The following is a 9,079-nucleotide window of genomic DNA, read 5'->3' on the forward strand; positions in this document are numbered from 1 at the left end:
GGGCTCCGCTCGAAGTGACGGTTGGAAGGATTGACTCAGTCAAGGGAAGCTGCTGTTGCCACAGTCCCTCAAAAACCTCACAACAGGTAAAAGATTATAATGAGTATCAAAATACCATTGAAAACAATCAAGTCACTACCTTTATACATTGCCCTCCCCTTCATTTCTCTGAATAGTCATCTAATTTACAATCAAAGCATATAAATTAAAATCACTGAAATATCGGCATAGAAATTACACATTCATTGTCTTTTCTGGAGTTATGTATACCAGATTCAAAAAAGCTTATGGCAGTCAGAGGCATATGGAGTTAAGGTACTGCTTTCAAAGGGGGAGGGGTGGAGGACACATTCTACAGATATCAAGAAGAAGAGGCAATCCCAAATTCGGGAGAACTGATGTCTTAAAAACCTTTAGTACCATATGATTGGCAGCTCTGAGATCTGAAGTATCCTTTGGTTCACACAGAAGGTAACTGTCATTTTTTTTTTTCCTAATGCAATATAAAGGGAATGGTATTTCAAGAAAAACTCCAAGGGTTATTTTCAAAACCACCTAAAATGCTTCACCTGAATCTTCAATTCTTGGGGATGTCCAATTCTGCGAGGGAGGGTGTGTGCTTACATTTCTATACACACATATATAAAGACAAACCCTCTTTATATATATGTCTACATTCTATAGAAAATCCTCCTACATACACACAGACTCAGGCTCTCTCCCTCTCACATGGCCACATACACAGATACATCAGATACACAGAGCATCGCATCCTGAGTCACGTGACACATGACACCCTGCTCAAAGGTAATTTGCTTAGAGTGATTTGTCTGTTTAAAAAAATTCACTGTTCCTCAACAGGAGTTAAAAATCCCAGGTCAGCTGCTGTTTGTGCAATACTGTTCCCCTGTATTTGCATGAGGTAGACTTCCCAACCGGGGAGAGAAAACGATACGTTAAGAAAAAGGGTAATGTCTTTTTCTGTTTTTGAACAGAAGGCCCCGTTTTGCTTTGATCTTCTGGTGCTGCAGATGACTCTGTGGAGGAAGCTTCTGCAGGTGACGTGCCTGGCCACTCTGAGACCTCGGACCTCGCCTCCTGAGGAAACGGTGGTGACGGATAGCCGTACCTCCCGCCCCCCCACCTCTCGAGGGAACGTCGAAGTGCATGGCTGGGGCTCTGCTTCCGGTCTTCCCTGAGAACGGGCGGGTGGCTGCACCCAGTTCTGTGAGGGCACTTCGCCACCATGTGCGTGATGCTCTGACAGCAATGGCACTTCTCTGGCCGAGGAGGAAGACTACATTCCTTAGCATGACTGTAGCATCGGTCTACTTTTGGTTTTCTTTTTTGTAGTGTCTTCCCTTTGGGTCTTCTTTCACTTCCTAAACTGGGGCTCCCACCAGTCCCGTTACCCATATTGATTCAAGGCTTTTGGAAGATTTTTTAAATGTGAATTCCACTGGTTCTCCTTCTTTTAGGCTTCTAAATCCTTCCATGAATAATTTGCTTCGGTGTACAAATACATCAACTAGAATATCCACGGGGCTTCCCTCTCGGTTTATCATGGAGATGAATCCAAATCCCATTCACACCTTGAACCACTTACAGTGGCCAGTTCCGTGCAAAATCTGGGATTCCTCCTCTGCCTGCTCTGGCAGCTTCCCGGGCTCTTCTCCACCACCTTTGCTTGCCCCGCTTGGGGCTGATGAAACCTGGTTGAATGACCTCATTGTCTTCTGAAGAACATTTAAGAAATTTCCGCAATGAAGACACTAAATACGTTCTGTAAGATATTACTCGAAAACACTCAATATTTATCAACATGCAGTTAAAAAAAATTTTTTTGTTTTGGAGTACAAATCCTCGTAAGGCACCCGCATCCGGTGTTCCAGTCAATAGTCAGTTACTGCTCCTGCGAATGTATCGATTCTTCGTTGTTTTCTTTTCAAAAGCAACCTAAGCCCAAGTGCGTTTTTCTCTGTTCTCCTCAAATCCTTAATTCTAATTCATAAGCCATAGTTTCTTATTCTCAATAGACTGAATCTCTGAAACACTTTTCCTGCATTTCACAGACTTCTCATACCTCAGGCCATAGTTCCAGAACCATGTCCTCATGACTCCTGACCAAACCAAGTCCATAATCATCTCACCCCTTTCTGAGCTCCTACAGTAGAATCAGACAACCCACTCACAAACTCTGGTATAGTTGCCCTGTGTGGTTCTCTAGTCAGTCATGGTAACCTTCATGAGAACAGGAATCTCCTGTCTTTATAACTAGCACCTCGCATGTCCCTAAGCAAAAATGGGTTATTAATGCTAATTAAATTTAATTCTACAACAGAGTTTCTAAATTATAAATATATTTATAACTTATAAAGAGTAAGGAGAAAAACCTTAAATCTTGTCAGAAAAATGGTTCCTCCAAATTATACAATAACCCGAGGGGATATGAGGATATACGTATACATATAGCTGATTCACTTTGTTGTACAGCAGAAACTAACACAACATTGTAAAGCAATTATACTTCAATAAAGATAAAAAAAATTATACAATAACCCTAAGAGCAAGGACCTTTGAGTCATGTTTTTTCTCTTAAGCACCCAGCATTGTGCCTGACAGTAGAAATTTAATAAAAGTTTATTTTTTGGCCCATGGTTGCACAATATGAAACAATTAAATGCTATTAAATATGAGAAAAAAGAGTATGTATCTAAAATCATTCTATTTTTCAAGGCAAATAGTAATCTGTTTGCTCAGCTAAGCAGATATATACCTGAAGAATTACAGGTCAGCATCCACTATACAAGAGCATATAATTAGGATTTCTGTTTATTTAGTGCATTATTATCTTAAATAGCATCACAATTTTTACACATAACACACAATAACATACAGAATCAATGAGCCACAGTCTCTAGGATCATAATAAAGAAATCTGCTCAAGAGACTGCAGTTTTTATGACTTATGGTAAATTAATATGTCAGTATTTATTCTCAAAATGCAAAAAGAAAGGGTTGGGGTAAGAATGGGCAGGAAGAGGGAATTCTGATTTTGTCAGAAGTCTTTCATATTGATTCGGATTTACCAACAACGTAAGCCAAAGTTATATTTACAGCTACCAATGATTCACTCTTTATTGACTTAACTTGAATATTCTCTTTTATATTGTGATACTGACATTATAAAAACCACAGAACTGTCATTTTAAGTTTGGATTTAAATCTGTCCCAATTTCACAATTATGTTTTTACAAAATCCATATTTTAAGTGTTTTCATTAATATTTTATTTCTTGGCTTCTATGACAGAATATATCTGTTCTCTAAAAGCTAGAGTATATGCAGTTTGTGTTTCATCAGAAAAATTAAATGTGATAATTTATGTGACTCGATATATTACTACTGTGTTTTAGAACATCAGGAAACCTTTATTTCAAACCTTTTATATCCAGCATCTTTTCTCCTTGAGGGAAAATATAATTTTTTATAAGGATGTTGGTATAATATGAAATACTTTGAGGAGCAGTAGCTCATACTCTAATATCTAAATGTTTGCCCTTTAAGAAAGATTTTGCTTTTCCTTAAGATTTGTCTAAAATGATGATTCTTGCTTGGCCTAATGTCTCCAGATTAAATCCCTGACCAACTCTACCACTCAGATAGTTCAGCCTGTAGATTTCCCATCCTTCAATGCAATATTAGCCAGAGGTATTGTTTAAACCTGATTCACAGTACGTCACTCCTCTGCTCAAAACACCAGTAACTTCTCATCTCAATCATAATAAAGGCCAAAGTCCTTAGAATGCCCTACCAAGACCACTGGAGTCTTGTTGCTCACAACCCCTTGCTGACCTCAACTCCTACATCTCTCCCCCAGCACCTTGTTCCTTGAATATGCCTCTTCCACTCTCATCTCAGGACCTTTACACTCACCACTGCCTCTACCTGCCTGGAATGCTCTTTGCCCAGATATCTGCAGTTTTCCCTCATTTCCTTCAGGCTTCTGCTCAAATGATATCTTCCTATGAAGGTCTTCCCTGGCTACCATATAAACTAGCAACACTCTCTGCCAGCCCTATATTCTCCTTCACTGCTTTATTTTTCTCCATAGCACTTATTACTAAATGATCCCATAATATATTTATCTATTATTTATTATCTTCCTCCCCCATTAGAACATAAACTCCTCCAAAGCAAGGACTTTTTGTCTATTTTGCTCACTACTGTGACTTCAGTACCTATACGAATACCTGGACACAGTTGGAACTTGATAAATATTTGTTAGATGAATGAATTCATTGTTGTAAATAGAAACACTTATTAATACTTATGAAACTCCAACCTACAGATGTAGCATGACATTTCTCTCTGAAATCAGTTCCCTACAAATTATATCTACATTAAGTATAACCCATTTATCTGTCATTAAAGAATTAAAGCATTTTAAACACAATAAAAGAGTACAAATGGAGGACGACTTGTCATATGTCTAAACATTTAAGAGTTATTAAACAAGCTAAAAATGTTAATATATAATATATCTTTCTAGCTTGATAATATGCCTTATTAATGACAAATGCTTCAGGCCAAATTTTTAAGCTATTATTTGGAAATAATTTGTTTGAAAATTCATTTCTATATCTTTTTGTTCTTGTTTGTGTGTGTGTTTGTGTGTGTATGTGTGTGAGAGAGAGAGAGAGAGAGAAAGAAGGGGAAAGAGAGAGAGAGGGAGGGAGACAGAGAGGCAGAGAGAGAGACTGTATGTTGCCAAGAACTGAGTCCTCCTCACAGTGAATGTTTGAGGTACAGACTTTTTAAATATGTTCTGATAATCTCATCCATGAAAGCAGTAGCCAACTTCGTCCTAACAGAACCAAATTTGAGTACCTTTTCATGTTGGCCCAACAGCCCTAGCTATTATTCACTGTGCAAAGAAACTGAACTGGGAAGTGATACCAAAAGTGCTTTCAGTGTAATCCAGCAGCTTTCCATGCTCTTCTGCCAAAATAAAAAATGCAAAATGGTTGAGAGAAACCAATATGTAAGTGAAAAAGAATGGAAGAGGGATTTAATTCATGTGAGAGTTATTAGTCCCTTTGGGAAATAACGAAGTGCAGACAACGTGCCCTACCCCCAAAGGACCACATAATCCAGATGCAAAAACAAGATATAAAGATATGAATAATTCACTCAACAATATAATTCCAGGACAACTTATAAATAAGGCATAGCAGTGTGATTAGAGCTGTACTTACAAGTCTTGAAATAAATGTGAAAAGTAGAACTTGCCTCAGCTTTAACAAGGAAGACAATAATAATAATAATAATCATTATTTTGTATCATTTATTTTGTGCCAGGCATTGTTCTAAGTGCTTTTCATATATGAACACATTTAATTCTAGAAACAATAATGAGAAAGGTACCATTATTATCCTCAATTTATAGGTCAGGAAAATAAGCCACTTAAAGTTCAAGTCACTTGCCCATGGTGGTAGAGTTTTGATTTGAATTCAAGCAGTGTGGCTCTGGAGTTCAAGCTGTTAACTACTACTCAATGTTGCCTTTGCCCTAAACAATATAAACATAATTAAAATAATAGTGCCTTAGTTGTATAAAGTGATTTATGGTGCACAAAATGTCACTCTATATTCATTCCCTTATTGCAGACTTTTACAACTACTCTGAGAATTACACATGACCATGTTATTCCTCTGTTACAGTTAAGAAGTTTTGAATTTTTAGATAAGCAAAGGCAAGAAAAAATATTCCACACGTGAGGCAAAATAAAAGATGTATGGAATTAATAAAGTAATGGGGTCTCTGTCCCTGATCTCCTAAGGGCATTATTTGAACAGAGCACAGGCACAGTTCCCAACCACAATCAATAGTTTTCAGAGCTGGTCCCTTATAAACTCTCAACTAGAAAATGCTGTCTCTCAGGTGTCTCACACAGGTGCACACATTTCCCTAAATTTACAAGGGCACTGCCCTGTGAATAGAACTGTTCTTCTTGTTTAACAAAATATTTAAATTCTCAGTCTGAAGGAGGATCCCCCAAAGCACTGTTTATAGTTTATACTTTCAACCAAAATGTACTCACCTGAAGAAAAGAGAATGTCTGTCCCCAAAATAAATTCTATTGTCTAACCTAGATTAGCTGAGCTGATTGAAGCTTCAATATGGGAATTTTCAAATTGCAGCAGTTATGTGTCATTATTCAATGGCAATAACTAACATTGATGTCATGCTTTCTCTGTGCCAGGCTCTATGCTAAGCATTTTAAATGCATATTCTCCTTTCAGTCAGCAGGACAATGTGAGAAAAGAAACATTAGCTGTTCCTGCTTAGTAGATAAAGAAATCAAGTTTCAGAGAAGTAATTTCCCTGAGGTCACCCACTTAGTAAACATTATGGGCAATGAGACCCAAATCTTTCTGCCCAATAGCCCATGCTATCCTATTATCTGAGGTTGTTTGCTGTACATCATAATGGAAACACTAACCACAGAAGTCACAAATTCAAAAATTAAAAAAAAAACAATAACAATGAGCTCTTCTTGTAGTAACTAGAAAGAGGAAACTTTCTGTGTGGGAGTCACTTCTGCTTCTTATGCAGCTATGTTTAGTTAAACCATGTGAAATGTCCATTTTTTAAGGTCACAAATGGATATAGGTAATGACATATAATTCAACATTAATAGGCGTGGAATAAGGGGGCCTGAGTTCTAGGTCAAAGATTGCAATGTTACATTCAGCTGGGGATTATAAACATGTATTAAAATGACTAGCCCCAAAGTCTGGAGTGAAGAAAGTATTTCTGGTATGAACCTATGTAACCTTTGGCCCCAATGTTTAACTCCTTCTTTATGAAATAACCTAAATTTGCATTGGGAGATCTGTTCTTCCATTGGATACAGTCTGGTGGGACAGTTCATTAAGATGTTTTTTCTCTCTTCCCAGAGAAGGGTGGTACATGATTCAAGCCAGACCAATCACACATTTGAAAGCACTGGAGTTGATTCATGCCCCCCCACCCCCTCAACAAAACCTGTCTACGCGTTTTTGCAGTTGTTACTTTAGTTCCTGTCCTTTAAAGCTTGATTCCTAAACTCTCCTTCCATTGCTTAAACTCTCTCATATTCAAAACATATTTTTTCTGATTGACTAGATGTTAATTCTAGTTAATTCTGTTTAATTCCATTAAATTATATTAAATCTGCTTAATTCTAGTTAATTCTGATTAACTAGCATCAATTTCCATTGTTTGGAACCAAAGAACCTTAAAAGATCATTCATTTTAGCAAGACATAGCTTGTGGACCAAGGGTAGTGGATGAGACTGAAGTTTATGGTAAGGATAAAAATCAGGGTAACAAAGAGTAGGTGGGTAGAGGAGTTAGATAAATTTATGATACAAGCAGGTTCGAGATCATTTGGGACAGGCTAGGGGATGACTTTATAGGTGGATGTTAGTTATTATCAATATTCTAGTTTTTGTGTTGGATGATGGGTTCTTGGATGCTTATTTTAAAATGAGTAAATACATACATGCATAAGTAAATACAACATAAATATTGAGTTGACCAAAAAGTGCTTTCGGTTTTTAAGTAAAAGTAAAGCACACATTTCTCATTTTCACCAAGAACTTTATTGAATAACATTTCACCCTTTTGTTCCACTACCTTCTGCCATCTTTCAGGCAACTTCATAATTCCATCTTCCCAAAACTTTTTATCTTTTTGAGCAAGGAACTGTTCCATGTGCCTTTTACAGTCTTCCAGGGAACTGAAATTTTTTCTATTAAGACAATTTTGTAAAGACCAAAATAAATGGAAACCTGAAGGTGCAATGTCTGGTGAATATGGCAGATGAATCAGAACTTCCCAGCCAAGCTGTAACAGTTTTGACCTGGTCATCAAAGAAACTCAAAAATGAGGTCTTGCGTTATCCTGATGGAAGATTAGGTTTTTTCTGTTGACTAATTGTGGACACTTCTCGACGAGTGCTGCTATCAGTTGGTCTAACTGGGAGCAGTATTTGTTGGAATTACTCGTTTGGTTTTCCAGAAGGAGCTCATGATAGAGGACTCCCTTCCAATCCCACCTTATATACAACATCACCTTCTTTGGATGAAGACCGGCCTTTGGTGTGGTTGGTGATGGTTCATTTCCTTTGCCCCACGATCTCTTCTGTTCCACATTATTGTACAGTATCCATTTTTCATTGCCTGTCACAATTTGTTTTAAAAATGGAACATTTTCATTACATTTAAGTAGAGAATCGCATGTGGAAATGTGGTCAAGAAGGTTTTTTTTTGCTTAACTTATGTGGAACCCAAACATCAAAGCGATGAAAATAACGAAGCTGGTACAAATGATTTTCAACACTTGATTTGGATATTTTGAGTATGTTGGCTATCTCCTGCATGGTATAACATTGATTGTTCTCAGTTAGTGTCTCAATTTGATCGCTATCAGCTTCAACTGGTCTACCCAACTGTGGAGCATCGTCCAACAATAAATCTCCAGCATGAAACTTTGCAAACCACTTTTGACACATCTGATAAGTCACAGCACCTTCTCCATACTGCATAAATCTTTTTTTGCGTTTCAGTTGTGTTTTTACCTTTCTTGAAATAATCATAATATGCCTAAAATGTTGCTTTTTTCTTCCATCTTCAATATTAAAATGGCTACACAAAAATTCACCAGTTTTGATGTCTTTTTTTAAATGCATGCTGATATGACAGCTATCACATACAATCTAACAAAATTGTTTCGAATGAAGTTAAAGACAACTAAGTGCTACTGGAACCATCGTACAGAAAAAAACAAACGAAACTTCTGGCCGACCCAATAAAAACACAAACAAACAAATAAATAAATACCTTAAGTCATAGACCAGTGATGCAAATGTGTGATGAAACAAGAATTGTGATTATCCTAATTTCGTACACTTAAAATAAATAGTATTTTTGGAGAGGTAGGAATTGTAAAGAAAATTTTAAATTAGGAAATGACTGAAAATAAAAATCCAATTTTCTATTCAACTAACCCCTCCAAGGATTTCTTTTAGATA

The 9,079-nt window shown here is 37.0% G+C and overlaps 1 pseudogene across 1 annotated transcript; it reads right to left on the bottom strand.

Moving 5' to 3' along the window:
• Positions 1-864: 864 nt before the first annotated feature.
• On the bottom strand, positions 865-1,730 carry LOC309961789 (protein lin-28 homolog B-like; annotated as a pseudogene). The gene has a single exon. The product of its transcript is annotated as a protein lin-28 homolog B-like (transcript).
• Between the last annotated feature and the right edge of the window lie 7,349 nt (positions 1,731-9,079).

The sequence above is a fragment of the Leucopleurus acutus genome (assembly GCF_964270905.1).
Source record: "Leucopleurus acutus genome assembly, chromosome: 5".
NCBI lineage: Eukaryota > Metazoa > Chordata > Mammalia > Artiodactyla > Delphinidae > Leucopleurus > Leucopleurus acutus.